This window comes from Nomascus leucogenys, chromosome 22a, assembly GCF_006542625.1.
Source record: "Nomascus leucogenys isolate Asia chromosome 22a, Asia_NLE_v1, whole genome shotgun sequence".
Lineage (NCBI taxonomy): Eukaryota > Metazoa > Chordata > Mammalia > Primates > Hylobatidae > Nomascus > Nomascus leucogenys.
In genome coordinates, this window is record NC_044402.1 from 44,687,043 (window position 1) to 44,704,079 (window position 17,037).

The 17,037-nt window shown below is 48.3% G+C and overlaps 1 pseudogene; it reads left to right on the forward strand.

The window, feature by feature from the left end:
* Positions 1-9,005: 9,005 nt before the first annotated feature.
* LOC100584962 lies at positions 9,006-14,708 on the forward strand (annotated as a pseudogene).
* Positions 14,709-17,037: the final 2,329 nt, after the last annotated feature.

The window sequence follows — 17,037 nt, forward strand, 5'->3', positions numbered from 1 at the left end:
CTGCCTTTTTTTGTTTTCCAGTTGCTTGGTAGATCTTCCTCCATCCCTTTATTTTGAGTCTATGTGTGTCTCTGCACGTGAGATGGGTTTCCTGAATACAGCACACTGATGGGTCTTGACTCTTTATCCAATTTGCCAGTCTGTGTCTTTTAATTGGAGCATTTAGCCCATTTACATTTAAAGTTAATATTGTTATCTGTGAATTTGATCCTGTCATTATGATGTTAGCTGGTTATTTTGCTCGTTAGTTGATGCAGTTTCTTCCTAGCCTTGATGGTCTTTACAATTTGGCATGTTTTTCAGTGGCTGGTACCAGTTGTTCCTTTCCATGTTTAGTGCTTCCTTCAGGAGCTCTTTTAGGGCAGGCCTGGTGGTGAGAAAATCTCTCAGCATTTGCTTGTCTGTAAAGTATTTTATTTCTCCTTCACTTATGAAGCTTAGTTTGGCTGGATATGAAATTCTGGGTTGAAAATTCTTTTCTTTAAGAATGTTGAATACTGGCCCCCACTCTCTTCTGGCTTGTAGAGTTTCTGCTGAGAGATCTGCTGTTAGTCTGATGGGCTTCCCTTTGTGGGCAACCCGACCTTTCTCTCTGGCTGCCCTTAACATTTTTCCTTCATTTCAACTTTGGTGAATCTGACAATTATGTGTCTTGGGGTTGCTCTTCTCGAGGAGTATCTTTGTGGTGTTCTCTGTATTTCCTGAATCTGAATGTTGGCCTGCCTTGCTAGACTGGGGAAGTTCTCCTGGATAATATCTTGCAGAGTGTTTTCCAACTTGGTTCCATTCTCCCCGTCACTTTCAGGTACACCAATCAGACGTAGGTTTGGTCTTTTCACATAGTCCCCTATTTCTTGGAGGCTTTGTTCATTTCTTTTTATTCTTTTTTCTCTAAACTTCCCTTCTCTTTTCAGTTCATTCATTTCATCTTCCATCACTGATACCCTTTCTTCCAGTTGATCACATAGGCTACTGAGGCTTCTGTATTCTTCATGTAGTTTTTGAAACTTGGCTTTCAGCTCCATCAAGCACTTCTCTGCATGGGTCATTTTAGTTATACATTCGTCTAATTTTTTTCAAAGTTTTTAACTTCTTTGCCATTGGTTTGAATTTCCTCCTGTAGCTCGGAGTAGTTTGATTGTCTGAAGCCGTCTTCTCTCAACTCGTCAAAGTCATTCTCCAGCTTTGTTCCGTTGCTGGTGAGGAACTGTGTTCCTTTGGAGGAGGAGAGGCACTCTGCTTTTTAGAGTTTCCAGTTTTTCTGCTCTGTTTTCTCCCCATTTTTGTAGTTTTTCAGCTTTTGGTCTTTGATGATGGTGATGTACAGATGTGTTTTTGGTGTGGGTGTCCTTTCTGTTTGTTAGTTTTCCTTCTAACCGACAGGACCCTCAGCTGCAGGTCTGTTGGAGTTTGCTAGAGGTCCACTCCAGACCCTGTTTGCCTGGGTGTCAGCAGCAGTGGCTGCAGAACAGCGGATTTTCATGAACCGCAAATTCAGCTGTCTGATTGTTCCTCTGGAAGTTTTGTCTCAGAGGAGTCACCGAGTGAGGTGACACATGCACATGTATGTTTATTGCGGCACTATTCACAATAGCAAAGACTTGGAACCAACCCAAATGTCCAACAACGATAGTCTGGATTAAGAAAATGTGACACATATACACCATGGAATACTATGCAGCCATAAAAAATGATGATTTCATGTTATTTTCTTACCTCATTGCCATAAAATTGATTAGGTATGTATTAAACAATATGTTGTGAGAAAATTCTCTGTCTGTTCTTGGCCTTTCTGATTTGTGATGAACTTTATCTGCCCTTTCCTATCAGCAGATGACCTAACCCTCTCTTTCATGGACTAAATAAAATCCACAAAATTTAAATTTTCTGTCACAATATCATTATTTACTTGTATCTGTATCAAAGCTTCTCCTCTTTTCTTAAGAAAAACAACTTTTTCATTGCCTCTCAATATTACATAACAATCTTTTTCAAAAGAGAAAACCAAATTTCATATTTGCATTATTGCACCTTTAATGCTAAAGCTAGTTTTTATTAAGATTTTATAAATCTATCCAGTTTTAATTAGTTTGACCATGAGTTAATGTTCTTATAAACCTTTTATAACCCTTTACAATTTAGTTGTTGTTGTTAGAAAGCAGAACCATGTTTTAAGAAAACTCTGTTATGCTTTTATTCCAATGTTCAACTTATGGAAACATTGACTAATACTCCTTTAACTTTAGCCAATATGTTTACACACAGAATCTCTTTTACAACTAATTTTTTATAAACCTTTCACAACTTGCTTAAACCTTTAGATTTTTCCTATCTCACTTAAAACAATATTTTAACCCTCTAAACTTGGGCAAGAAATCCATATTCCCAAGTCTTATAATCTTTTACCAAAAGTACGTTCTACTTTTCTTACATGCCTTGCATGGGGAACTGCTTCTTCGGTAGCCTCAATACATGTTACACTGTTAACTCTGTGCAACTTCTATTTTTGGTGAAAAACCTGGTTAATAGGACATTTTAATTATGTACCAGATGTGGAGCTTAGGACAGACAAAGGATAGAAGTGTAGATCAAGTCTGACTTTTTCCAGCATAGCTATGGGATGTGGCTAACTCCACATATGCCCAGCACTTACCTAGCAGTAAAGCAGGTAAGTGTATAGTTAAGAGTCACAGTGGCATTTGTGAAGCATTTAGGCAGCCTAATAACCTTTAAATTGTACAAGGTTTCTTGCATAAATTCCCTTTGATGAATCCTTTCATGGCTTAGACCATCTATTACATGCTTGGACAGTGGTCATTTCAACAACCAGTCATTTCACTTTAGGACAAAAATTTACCATACAAGATCCTTTCTTATACAAAATCTCTTTTCTTTATAACCTTCTTTGTGCAGCTAGGGGGCTAATTTCACATGTCACCAGGCCTTATGTAGAAAGTAATGACTCCAAGCTAGGTAAATTGAACAATTTTCAAAAGTTAAAGAAGCAGTTTATGACCTTAAAGCATTTAGCAAACATAACATCAGACCCAATTTAGACCAAATGTCTAAATTTTGAAGACATTTCATTTTACCAATGATTTTTTTTTCTTTGAGACGAAGTCTCACTCTGTCACCCAGGCTAAAGTGCAGTGGTGCAATCTTGGCTCACTGCAAGCTCCACCTCCAGGGTTCACGTCATTCTCCTGCCTCAGCTTCCCGAGTAGCTGGGACTACAGGTGCTCATTACCATGCCTGGCTAATTTTTTTTGTATTTTTAGTAGATATGGGGTTTCATCATGTTAGCCAGGATGGTCTTGATCTCCTGACCTCGTGATCTGCCCACCTCAGCCTCCCAAAGTGCTGGGATTACAGGTGTGAGCCACTGTGCCCAGCCTATTTTATCAATAATTTTTTAATCTGTCTTTATTACCAAAAGATTACTAAAGTAAGGTGAACTAAAGGGCATTAATTTTAATTTTACTGACAAAATATTTAAGTGCTTACTTTTCTTTAAACCAATTAATTAGAGCTCTTTTATGTAAACATCACACACAAAACATATATAAATACATAGAAAGACAGAAGATCCAGTAGTTGTAAGATTTTTCATTTGTCAGTTCTTAAGTTTCCTAGTGGGATTATTAGATTCGGCCTGGAGCCCTTTGAGAAATAGGGCTGGGGGGGCAGGGCTCAAGCTGTATCGACTTTGGGGCGAGGGGGGATCACGAAGTAGGAGATCGAGACACTGGAACAGGGACCCGTCTATAAAAAAAAAATAGGGGGGGGGGGGCGTATAGCTACGGGGGGGGAGGAGAATGGGGGGGGCGGAGGCAGGAGCGAGATCGCGCCAGTGCACTCAGCTGGAAGAAAAAAAAAAAAAAAAAAAAAAAAAAAGAAATAGGCTGGGAAAGCATGCAGTTTCTAGGGCCTAATAAGCAGGCATAGCTGGAAGGCAAAAACAGATCCCCCAAATTAAGGGTGCCATTTTATATGGGATCCTGGATTCTCCCAAAAAGAGGGAAATACTACAGAAGAAGGTAGTGCAGTGCTTCTACCCTGCATTTTATTGCAAGACAATCCAAAGCCAATCAGCCCATTTTGTAATCAGCCCATCCTCTATGGGATTCTCATCTCTCAGTGGGGGGTAGGGATGTTTTCATACCTTCTAGGTGGTCAAGAGTGTGGTTCTCTGAACCAAGCATGCAAGGAGCCAAGTGTTCCTCCTAATTGCCATTAGCAGTCCCTTATAGTGTATTTCCTATCTGGTTATTACAAACCATGGCTAAAAGCTCTCCCATAATGTGAAGCAATTTCTGATATACCCAAAAGTAAAAAAAAAAAAGAAAGTCAGGTTAACATAATGTAAAATTGAAAATTGAACCGAGACTTAGATTTCGAGGGAGATCTATCAACTTTCAGTTCCTGGGGTTTCATGAGGAAAATGGAGGTTTTTCCCAGAATGGGGTCTGTGACGCCTCCTCTGTTTTTCTTTATGAGTCCCAGGCTGTTAGAATTTATCTCGGTTCTCTCATGTGTGCTTCAAGCATGGCAAGAAGAAAAAATGGAGAAAATCAATTCAGAAGAAAAGAACTTATTCCAGAAAGACATGAATCTAGAAGAGGAAAAGATAAAGGCCTTTTAAATAGATATAGTTTGAGTACTTTATTTATTTATTTATTTATTTAATTTTAAGATGCGGTCTATGTTTTCCAGGCTTGTCTCAAACTCCTGCTGAAGCAATCCTCCTGCTTTGGCCTCCTGAAGTACTGGGATTACAGGCATGAAAATAGATATCCAGGATTACCCCACCCAACCCTGGATATCTATTTTTAATTAAGCCACTTTTAACCATAGAGCTCTGTTATTTTAAAAAAAAAACTTTTAAAATCTCTTATTACCAGGCTCTAGTGAAGACACCCAACATTTCTGGCTTTTGAATTCTATACCAGGTAACCTCTCACATGAAATTAATAAGTTTTAACTAAGGTTGTAACTTAACCATGAATTCATGAAGTGTTTCAAAGAGATGGTAAGTAGTTTTTTTCAAACAAGATTTAGAATTTCCCCAGGGTAGTTCACAGAAAGGAAAATTCAAGACAGGAAATCAGAAACTATCCATAGAAGGTGGGGGAATCCCTCAAAAAATGGCAAAATTACACAAATAACAAGCCAGAAGGGAATCATTCCCAAAGCCAAGAATCGAACCTGGGGCAGCCACTGTCAAAAGACAAAAGCCTTGGTTACTGAGCCACAGCATTCAGCAGGTTCTGCTGCTCTTCCCAGAAGGAGCCCAGAGGTGCCAATTTCGACCTTGCAAAGGCTTTTAACTGCTCAAGATAATTTTTAGGGTTATGACATGAATCCCCAAATTCATGTCTGCTGAATGGCAGACACCAAGAGAAAGTATCCCCACATGGTCACAGGGTTCAGCTCTCAAGGACATAAAACAAAAAGAGGGAAACTTTTTATGGCACTGGTCCTGGGGACCCCCAGCAAAGTTTGTAAATGACCAGCTGCCAGGCTGGCTTGAAAGGCAGGCTTATAGGGGTCCTAAGCCCACCTTCTCTCCTGTGATACCTCTCTCTCCATTAAAGAACAAAACAGATTGACAAATTCTCAGCACAAAGTGCTCCAGATTTGCTACAGCCTAAGACTAGTCTCATAAATCCTTTTTTCTATTAATCAAACCTTTGCAGAGGAGACAAACAGTAGTGCTTACCATTTGCATTCACACACACACACAAACACACAGAGGGAGAGAGACAGAGAGAGAGAGAGAAAGATGAGAAACTTGGTTGATAAGAATTTCTTACCCTTTTTTTGCCAGCATACCATGTTTCTGGGTTCCCTTTCTCCGCAGCTTTCAGAAGAACAGAGCAGCTTTGATGACCTTGCTCAGTGTATCATAGCTATGGGAGCCAAGTTCCATTACAAAATAAAATTATCCTTTTCTATTTGATGGAACCATAGGCAAAAGCTTCTCAGTTTTGCAAGATGCTGCCCAACAGGCTGCATGGGGAATCAAATTAGTATTTTCCATCCCAGCCAAAGCAAAATATATGTCACAAAACAGACACAAGTCACTTTGTTCAGCACCAATACTGACCTGGCAAGGCTCAAACTTTCTCCTGTTGGCCCCTGTTATCTCTGATCCACACCAGGTGGGGATAGATGATCTCCAAATGGTAATTCAGTGTGTAATCTCTAGGCAAGACAACAAACCTGACAAAAACAATCAATGGGGGAAAGGACTTCCTATTTAACAAACGGTGTTGTGAAAACTGGCTAACTATACACAGAAAACTGAAACTGGATCTTTTCCTTACACCCTATACAAAAACTAACTCAAGGTAAATTGAATTCTTAAATGTAAAAGCCAAAACTATAAAAACCCTACAAAAAAATGTAGGCAATACCATTCAGGTCATAGGCATGGGCACATATTTTATGTCAAAATCGACAAAAGCAATTGTAACAAAAGCAAAAATGACAAATGGGAACTAATTAAACTAAAGAGTTTCTGCACAGCAAAGAAACTATCATCAGAGTGAACTGACAACCTACAGAATGGGAGAAAATTTTTGCAATGTATCCATCTCACAAAGGTCCAATATCCAGAATCTACAGGGAATTTAAGGAAGTTTACAAGAAGAAAACAAACGACCCCATTAAAAAGTGGGCAAAGGACATAACGAACACTTCTCAAAAGAAGACATAGATGCAGCCAACAAACACATGGAAAAAAAGCTCAACATCACTGATCATTAGACAAATGGAAATCAAAGCCACAATGAGATACCATCACATGCCAGTCAGAATGGCAATTATTAAAAAGTCAAGAAACGACTGATGCTGGTGAGGTTGGGGAGGAATAGGAACAATTTTACACTGTTGGCAGGAATGTAAATTAGTTCAACCATTGTGGCAGACATTGTGGCAATTCCTCAAAGATTTAGAATGGGAAATACCATTTGACCCAGCAATCCCATTACTGGGTATATACCCAAAGGAATATAAATTATTGTTACAAAGATGAATGCACTTATATATTCATTGCAGCACTATTCACAGTAGCAAAGACATGGAATCAACCCAAACGCCCATCAATCATAGAGTGGATAAAGAAAATGTGGTGCATAGACAACATGGAATACTATGCAGCCATAAAAAATAATGAGATTATGTCCTTTGCAGGGACATGAATGAAGCTGGAAGACATTATCCTCAGCAAACTAACACAGGAACAGAAAACCAAACATCACACATTCTCACTTACAAGTGGGAGCTGACCAAAGGGAACACATGCACACAGGTAGGGGAACAACACACTCTGGGGCCTGTCAGAAGCAGGAGAGAGCATCAGGAAAAATAACTAATGCATACTGGGCTTAATACCTAGGTGATGGGTTGATAGGTGCAGCAAACCACCATGGCACACATTTACCTATGTAACAAACCTGCACATCCTGCACATGTACCCTGGAAGTTAAAATAATAAAAAAATGAAAAATACACAAAAGATATGAACAGAGATTTCTCAAAAGAAGACATATGAATGGCAAACAGGTATATGAAAAGGTGCCCAACGTCACTGATATCAGAGAAAGGCAATCAAAACTACAAGGAGATCTCATCTCACCCCAGTTAAAATGGCTTTCATCCAAACGACAGACAATGGCAAATGCTGGCGAGGATGTGAAGGGAACCCTCATACACTGTTGGTGGAAATGTGAGTCAGTACAACTTCTATGGAGAACAGTTAGGAGGTTCCTCAAAAACTAAAACTAGAGCTACCGTATGATCCAGCAATCCCACTGCTGGGTACACACCCAGAAGAAAGGAAACCAGTATATTGAAGGGATACCTGCACTCCCATGTTCCTTCTAGCACTGTTCACAATAGCCAAGATTTAGAAGCAACCTAGTTAGTGTCCATCAACAGCTGAAAGGATAAAGAAAAGGTGGTACATATACCCAGTGGAGTGCTCTTCAGCCATAAAAAAAAATGAGAGCCTATCATTTGCAACCGCATGGATGGAACTGGAGTTCATTAAGTGAAATCAGGCAAAGAAGGACAAACAAACATCACGTGTTCTCTCTTATTTGTGAGAGCTAAAAATTAAACAGTCAAACTCATGGAGATACAGAGTAGAAGGATGGTTACTACAGGCTTGGAAGGCGCAGGGGGAGAGAGATGGGGATGGTTAATGGATAAAGAATGTAATCAGAAAGAATGAATAAAACTGGGTATTTGTACTATTTGACAGCAATAGAACGCCTATAGTCAATAATAATTGAATTGTACATTTAAAAAATAAAGAGTATAATTGGATAGTTTGTAACACAAAGGAAAAAGGCTTGAGGTGATGGACACCCCATTTACCATGCTGTGATTATTATGCACTGCAGGCCTATATGAAAGTATCTTATGTGCCCCATTAACATATATACCTACTGTGTGCCCACAAAAATAAATATTAAACTTTTAAAAAATTATGAAAATTGTAATCAAAATTCATGATCAGTAAGTACAAAAAATGTAAGTTCTATGTCTGAGTTGATGCAGGGCAAGAACATATTAAGGGGTAAAGTTAGAACTGCAAACAAATGAGATCCTAAGAGCAAGAAACTGGAGAAATAACAGAAACTCCAAAAAGAAGTCTAGACCTTAAAGATGTGGGAGATTGAGGGACTGGCATAGAGATCGCCACAAAACCAGGTAACATCTGTGTTCCAGGGAACAGAATAGAAAATGGACTCAGGGCTGTCTCTGACAGGGTGAGCAACTGGAGTGGGAAGAAAAGATCTGGGGGACCCAGGAGGGTGGAGGGACCTGGGACTGGGACCTGAGGGTGAGGCTGTGCTTCAGCCTCCTCCTCCCACTGCCCCTCCCCTGCCCCCAGGAGCCCTTGGTGAGGAGGCGGCCCCAGCTCTGTGATGCAGGCCCGGGCTCCAGTACCTAGTTCCAAAAGCGATGCCAGGGCTCAGTTGCTTGAAGGCAACATTGCACTTCAGATGGAAAAAATGCTCTTTCCTCTGAAGAGCCCTAGTGCCACATGGCTGGGCCCCAGCTCCACTCCCTGGATTGTGGATTTCATCCTCACTTGAATGTGCAGCCAGGAGTTCCTCTTCCTATTACTCCCCTACCTCCCCAGTGACCCACCCTCACCCCCGCACGGGAGGAAGAGGAGCAGCAGGAAGGTAAGGAGCCCTCAGCCCAGCCCCACAGAGAAAGATTCTCTTTTCTTTTCCTCCCCTCATTTCCACTTTTCCTAAGCAACGAGAGACTCTCCTGTGATGGAAAATCTCATCATCCCTCTAGGGAAGGGCAGGGCAGGCAGGGGTGGGAGTGGGCAGAGGATTCCATCCTCAGCTCCCAGACCATCTGTGACATGCACAGGAGGCATCAGGGCAAAAACCAACACTGGACGTAGCGGCGAGGACCAGTTCAGGAGAGGGGTGAGGTCTCTGTGGGAGGACAGGCCCCAGCCCCGGCTCAGCCCCTTTCTGAGGCAGGTGCCTGGGGGCCCAGCCTCCTCTGTGTGGGGTGATCTGGGAGCTGTGCTGAACCCCTGAGAGCCTCCAGCTAGAGCCTGGATTCACGTTTGGCCTCCTCTGAAGCAGAATCCTACTGGCAGCTTAGAGGCACCTCTAGGCCTGAGCCTGGGTGTGCCTTCAGAGGAGGAGCAGGGACTGGGGACATCCAGGGTGGAGTCACACAGAAAACCCCTCCTTGCATTTCCCTAAGAAGGAAAACAGAAAACATTTCATCGATGGTCAACATGAGTAAAAGACACACACACAGAGCTCCCTGGGCTAGAGGCAGAAAGCCGTGTCCTTCACGAGCACTGCGTGTGTGCAGCTGGCGGGGAGAGGAGACTGAGAACTGGTCCCAGCCCCTCACCCTTGCTTGCCTCTCAGCATCAAAGGAAGAGATAGGGGAGGCCCAGGAGCAGGAGGACGATCCCAGCTCTGAATTGTGAGCCCCTACTGATCCCCGAGACTCCCCAGAAGTGATTGAGCATCGTCTGTCCCTGAGGAAGTCATTTGCAGAGGCCTCAAAGGGAAGCTCCTGGGAGGGAAATCAGAACCCGGGGCCTCCTCAGATTCCCTATGGGAATGAAGCCATAGGCCCCGGGAACCGGTATTGCCCATAAGGGGGCAGTGTGGGGAAGGGACCAAGGCCGGCCAGGATATGGGGGGAGGTCAGGGAGGCTCCAGGTCCATGTGGACAGCTGTTCTCCTCGGCCATGGCTGACTCTTCTCAGAGACCACCCCTGTCCACTGTCCCCACAAGATGGTTGTAACATCCATGAGGGGTTGTACTTTTTGCAAATGACAAAGTTCTGCACAGTGCACACCTTGCTGTCACCATTGGGGCCATGTGGCCTTGGACACAGATGCATGGGCTTCAGGGTCTAGTTCCCCATGGTGTCCCCTAAAAAGAGATCCACTCAGCCTCCCATGAGGTTCGCTGGCACCGCCCTCCCCACCATAACTCTGTCTCCTTACTTCCAGCTTGCAGAATCCTCCTGAGGGAGCTGGAGGAGACTCAGGACCTGACCTACCTTCTGGAAAGATGAGGACATTCCCCCTTCTCTCCATGTCCTCCTTTCTACCAGGGCCTCTGATGCAGCCCTAGGGCCCGATGGTGACCTGGGAGGGGGAGGTCCTGGGAAAAGGCAGGAGTGGACTGAAGCCCTGGGGCAGGCATAGACAGAGCTTTGTGAAGCCAGCAGTGGGGGAGGTGGAGGAGCCGTGGACACCAGGTGCCCAGCCCTCCCTACCTCCCAACCCCACCTGCCCCTGGCTGCAGCTTGTGCCTTGTGCAGCCACCTGAGAAAGCTCACTGGGGAGGGCGGCTCCCATCTGCCCTTAGGTGGACATCCCCCGGGTGACGTGTACAAACCAGCACCTGCTAAGGCCCACCAGCTGCACAGGAAATGCATGCAAGATCCATCTCCTGACAGCTTGTCCCCAAGGGCTCCCCCAGTTCCTCTGGCCTCCAACCTGTCATCAGGCGCAATGACCTTCTCAGAGCTTTTTGACCACACTCAACCCTGAGTGCCTCCAGAGCCCTTGCTTCCCCTAAAATGCCCTGCACCCCATGCCACATGTGCTTTTCCTCCTTCACCACAGCCCCTTGTTCCCGTGGCCTCCTCTCCACCTCCACCCGGCCCCAGCCTGGCTGGACTTCAGTGTGGCTCCACAACACGCCCTGTCCCCCAGAGCTCCCCTCTACACAAGCAGGGGCCACCTTCTCCAACCAGGGTGATCTCTGGCCTTGGGTTCTCCAGTGGTCCCATCCGGGACCTCTCCTGCTGGAGGGAGGCTGCCACCACCTGGGGCCTCTCCACCTGCTCACATGGCAAATCCCAGCAACAGTATCTTCCCAACCACCCCCCAGAGGCTTCCTTCTGGGGAGACCCCACACCCAGGCAGATGGAGGCAGGTGGCTGCACATTCATCCATCCCAACGTGCAGAAGCCGCTGGAGACTCTCATCGCCAAGAGAGCAGCAATGAAGATGTGGCAGGAGAAAGAATGGGGGCGGGCAGGCTACCCGCAGATGACATCACTGGGGAAGGAGTGGGACACCACGCCTCTGAATCCCTTCTGGAACGTGACAACCCAACCACAGCAGCTGCCCCATCCTCAGCAGGTCTCTGATGCCACGGCCGTGTGGGACCACTTAGAGCAGAAATGCAGCCATCTCTTCTGGGATCTCCCCTCTTTCAATAGCGAGTCCCTGGTGGCCAGGGCCTGGGTTTCTAGGAACCCTTCCCCGCAGAATGAGCACTCTGTACCATTGGATAAAGCCTCCGCTTCTCTTCCAGGTGAAACTGAGGTTGAGACACCCTCACAGCTTTCCCAGGCACCGCCCCAGCCCCACCACGTGGCCCAGCCCCAACCTTTCATTCCAACCTGGCCCCAGTCCCAGCCCCCGCCTCTGGCTGGGATCCAGACACAGTGGGGCAAATCTCAACCCCTGTCCCAAGCCTACCATGCTCTTTTCCATCCCAGATTAGGGTCTGTGGGGGCATCTTGCCCTGCATCCCAGGAGAGGGCACAGTCTGTCATCCCCACTGGAAAGGAGTATCTTGAGTGGCCCTTGCAGAAGTGACCAAAGTGGAAGAGGGTTTTGCCCTCTCTCCTCAAAAAGTCTCAGGCCGTCCTGAGCCAGCCCACTGCCCACCTTCCCCAGGAGAGGCCAGCCTCCCAGAACCCTAAGTCAGCCCCCATCCTTCCCGGGATTGCCACCAGCCCTGAACTCCCAGAGCACCGGTGGCAAGGAAGGAACACCATCCACCAGGACAGTCCTGGGGCCTCCCAGCAGATTCCAGGCATCTGGAGACCCACTGCAGCCTGAGGGGGAATTCCCAGGGAGGCCCCAGAGTCAGGCAGAAGACAGGCAGGGGGCCCTCTTGCCCTCCCAGGATTCTGAATTTGTAGGAAAGGGCACGAAGGATGTGCAGAAGGCAGGGTTCAGGAGCTCTAAAAGGTTCTCTGGGAAGGGGTGTTTAGGGTCCAAACTAGAGCCAGAACCAGGATCTAGGCTCAGGAAGGACTTCAGTGAAGGTTCTGGAGAAAGACAAGGAGGAATCAGAAAGTGAATTCAGGAGGCCCTGGAAGTACCAATCAGTAAGTTCTGCACCCAGGGACCCACACAAGAAGCATGTGGAAAACAAGCTGCAGGTCTATCTGGACAGGAAGGTGGGGGAGATCAAGGAGGGCTGGATCCCTGTTTCTATGCATCGCTCCTGGTTCATGGCCAAACATGCTGTTTCCAAGTCTGATACCCACAGGAAACTGGGAAAGCTGGCATCCTGGAGGGGTGGGAAAGCCCACGTGAACACCTCCCAGGAGCTTTCCTTCCTCCATCCCTGCACCCAGCAGATGCTGGAAGCACATCTTTTCAAGTTCCATATGAGGCACAGGTGGGGTCCAGACTTTCAGTCCTTGGAGCCCATAAATGTCCAGTCAGGTGAGGCTCAGCCTCCACTCCTCCCACACTCCACCATTCTCCCCTGGGCCTCCTGGGAATCTCTGGCTGAATCTGTAGCCAAGGTTGCCATTTTATTGGGAAAACCTCCCCAGAATGGTCCAGGAGACAACAGAACAACAAGCAAGTCAGTCCCCACCCTAAGTGGCCCTGTCCTTGCCCCACCACCTGAGCAGGAGGAAGTCCAGAGGGCCCCAAGAGGGTCCCAGCCAGCTGACACCCATGAGCTATCAGCGGCCTCTCTGACTGGACAGGAAGACAGGACATCCTCTCAGCCCCCCATGTGCAACCTTGCAGGCAGAACCTGGCAGAGCAGGACTGTCCTGGGGTCCAGGAAACCCAGACTTGAGGGGAGTGTGGATTCAGAAATGGCTGGGAATGAGGCATGGCTTGAGACCGAGAACATGTCCCCAGGAGACCCCTGTCGTGGCAGAGCCCTGCAAGAGCTCAGCATAGGGTCCCAGTGGGCAAGGGCCAAAGATGCCCTGGAGGCCGAGGAGGAGAAGCCCCTGATTGGAAAGTCACCTTGGGAGCCAGTGTGAGGGCAAGATCGGGAAGCGTTCAGGTGGATCTGAGGAGCACAGGGGCTCTGGGGACCACTAGTAACCCCTCAGTGTCTACACTCTGTGTTGCTCAGGATCCAGGGCAGCTCTGCCTGAAAGCGCAGGTGGTTAGTGAGATTGCGCTCATAGTGCAGGTGGACTCAGAGGAGCAGCTGCCAGGCCGTGTTTCCAGCATCCTCCTCCAGGAGGGCGCCACAGGCCTGTGCCTTCCGGGCCGCCATGTGGACATGCTCCCAGCCACATACAGGCCACCCACTTAGGCCCCTCCGTCACCTCCCAGAGTGTGTTCAGTAGGAGGAACACGACAGCTTCCCAGGGGCCATGTGCCCTCCTATGGAAGGGAGGGGACAGACTGGGGCAGCAGGAGCCTGGGAGCCCAAAAGTGAAGGCCCCACAGAAGAGTCAGAAGACGCTGGGCTCTTTGGACAAGGACAAGGCCCGCAGGAGGCCCAGACCAGGGGAGCAGGGACACAGGTCCAAGGGACCCAGGAACTCCGAAGCCAGTGGGAGGAGCCACCCTGCCCACACCAGGGAAATAGGAGACAAACTAGAAAGGAAATACAATCAGCCTCAGCCAGAGAAGGGACAGGCACCACCAGAAAGCAACTTCCAGAGAAAGATCAGTCACCAACCACAGGGTCTACACCCCAGGAAAAGAGGCTCAGAGCAGGAAGACATCCTGCAGAAAGGCGAGCCTGGGGCACATGCTGTCCAGAGCCAGGGGTCTGGCCCAGCAAGGTTGTTTATGGACAGCATGGCTGATGAAGCTCAGACCATCATCAGAGTTATACGGCAAATCCTGGTGGACAAACTGGGGCTTCAGCAGGGACATGGTCCCTCAGAGGTCAATTGCCACAAAGGCGACCTCCATGCCCAGGAGAATATGCCTTCCTGCTGCCACAGGAGTCACTACCACCAGGAACATAGAAGAGAGATGAGAGCCACCCCCAAGGGCCACAAATGTCCTGTCAAAAACAAGGGCATCAGAGACAGAGACAGCAGTCTCCAGAGACAAGCAGTCTCCCAGGGAGCCTGTGTCCCCAGCTGGTCCCCACCACCAAGGGCCATGAGTGGCAAGCACCTCAGGCGGCCCCATCCACAGCTGCAGGAACTGAAATCTACATAGAGGTGTCTTGCCTCCTGAAGCAGACCAGGCTTCCCACACCTCTCCTGGGGGAGACAGGGGGTTCTATTCAAATAACACTGGACACCTACACAACAAATCTGTCCTGCGTGGGTGGTAACAGTCCCCATGTGTTCCTGACTTCCACAGAGAAGTTCCCAATATACCTGCTTTCCCTGCAGAGGTGGTGGCTTCTGTGTGTGCCATGCTAGGGTGCAGGAAAGGGCTCAGTGTCAGCTCCTCCTGAGTGCGGCTTCCAGAATGGCAGGCCCTAGAGGAGGCTGGCAGGGTCCTGGAGGACCCCCTTTTCTCCCTGTCCCCACACTGTGTCTGGTTTCCAAACTGGATCATGACCCAGAGCCTTCAGGATGTGTAAGGACAGCAAACCCTATGGAGATCCCACCCGGGCTCTGGCTCACTGCAGTCCCTGTTCTAAGGTGACTTCTGTGCTGCTGTAGGGGCTGCGTCTGCAGGGGCCTCACGGACTGGGGGCGTGGTAGGCTCCCCTCAGGCTGGAGGAGTGATGGATCCCAGGAGCTTCCCTGCCCCACAGTAGCCTCGGAATGTAGGGGGTGTCCTGTGCTGGCCCTGGGTCAGAGGGGGTTCCTGCTCTTTCTGGGATCTCCTGGTGGGGAAGAGATGACACCCTCCCCAGACTCTTTCCTGCCTGCTGAGTTCTGGGTCTGGCATAGATCTGGGCCCCTCCAGCACTTGGCTCAGCCTTGATAACACCCCTGGGTTCATGTCTGGTGTCCCCTGCCTCACTCCCCAGGGCAGTCTCCCAGCCCACTAGTGTGGGGTGTCTGTTTCAGGAGGCACCCAGGGCTGCTGCCTGCCCCTCTGGTGGGACTCTGTGGTCAGGAACCACAGGATACCTTAGGGCCCAGGGTGAGAAGTGGGAGAAGAATCAGGGAAGATGAGCGTAAGTTTGCAAGTGCAGGATCCACAAGCTGCCCACAGACTGTAAGGACCACAGGGTCCTCACAGTCTGGTGACCATTACAAGCAAAAGTGGTCAGTGCCACTCCCAGGGGAGAGGGACCCAGAAGGCAAGGGCTGGCCTGGGTTACAAAGCACATCTATGGTTCTAGACCCAGGTGCTGGCAAGGGACACATTGGGGCTCAGAGAATCTGGTCACGTGGTTGGCAGGAACAGTCCCCACAGGGCCCAGTCCTGTGCTTCCTTTGTTCTGGTACTGGGTCCTTCCTAGCCATCCCCATGGAAGGCAGGAGCAAGGGGAGGGCAGGCAGGAGCCGGTTCCTCAGAGGGCTCTGCCCAGGGGCCTTCTGCCCAGGGAGAGCTCTGCACCTGCAGGGGCTGTGAAGGCTGAGGCCAAGGTGTCAGGTCTGTACCCAGGTATGGCGGGACCCACATTGGGGACCTGTTTCAAACACGCCCTGGTGTCACTTTGGGTGTCCAGGATACTGCTGGAACAAAGTCCTGTCTGGGGTGGTGACCTGGGCAGCTCTAGTGTGGGCCCAACATCTATGGGACCCAGGATCCTGGGACCTGCAGCAGAGGAACCCCACAGAGATGCCCGGTAGACTCCAACACTCAAAGATTCCCACAAAGACCCCACATTCATTGAGATTTCAGAGATTTCCCACAGTGACCCCCAGAGACCCCAACACTGAGACCCCCCCATCAAGACCCCCCAGAGGGATGCCCCCACAGAAACCACTGACAGAGACTTACACAGAGACCCTTCAAAACCAACACAGAAATCCCCACGGAGACACTCACAGTGACCCTAACAGAGACCTGCACAGAGAAAAGGTATCAAGGTCACCTTGCCACCCCCTAAAATCCCTAGCACTGCACTTGGTGAAAATGAGTGGCATCTACCTCATTACTAGCAGCGGCTTTCTCCTGGTGGCCCTCTGCCCTCTTCCAGATAAGATTCCTTGAGATATGAGATACCGAACAATAGAAAAGCCTCCTCTATCAGACAGCGTCCAACTTAGAGCGACCCTCCGACCCACTGACAGACCCTTCCCAAGATCACCCAATCACAACCCCCATGCTGATATCAAACTGTAGGTGTTCATGATAGAAACGGTGAGAGTTCCTCTGATGCCATCCTTCTGAGACCACACTCAGTTCCTCAGGCCATGCTCCCCCTCAGTGCCAAGGGAATCCACCCGGCTGGTCTAGGTTGACCTTGCTCACAGGGTACCTCCTGCAGGCCTTGTGCTGGAGCACATGGAACAGGAAAGATCTCAGCTTGGACATAGCTGCCTCAGAAAAGCTTCTCTGACTCCCCTGTGAGGCCAGCCCCCTGTGCTGGGTTCCCCACCCTGGTCCTTCTTCCCTTGTGACAACCTCTGCATGCCTGGGCATGTTTCTCCTA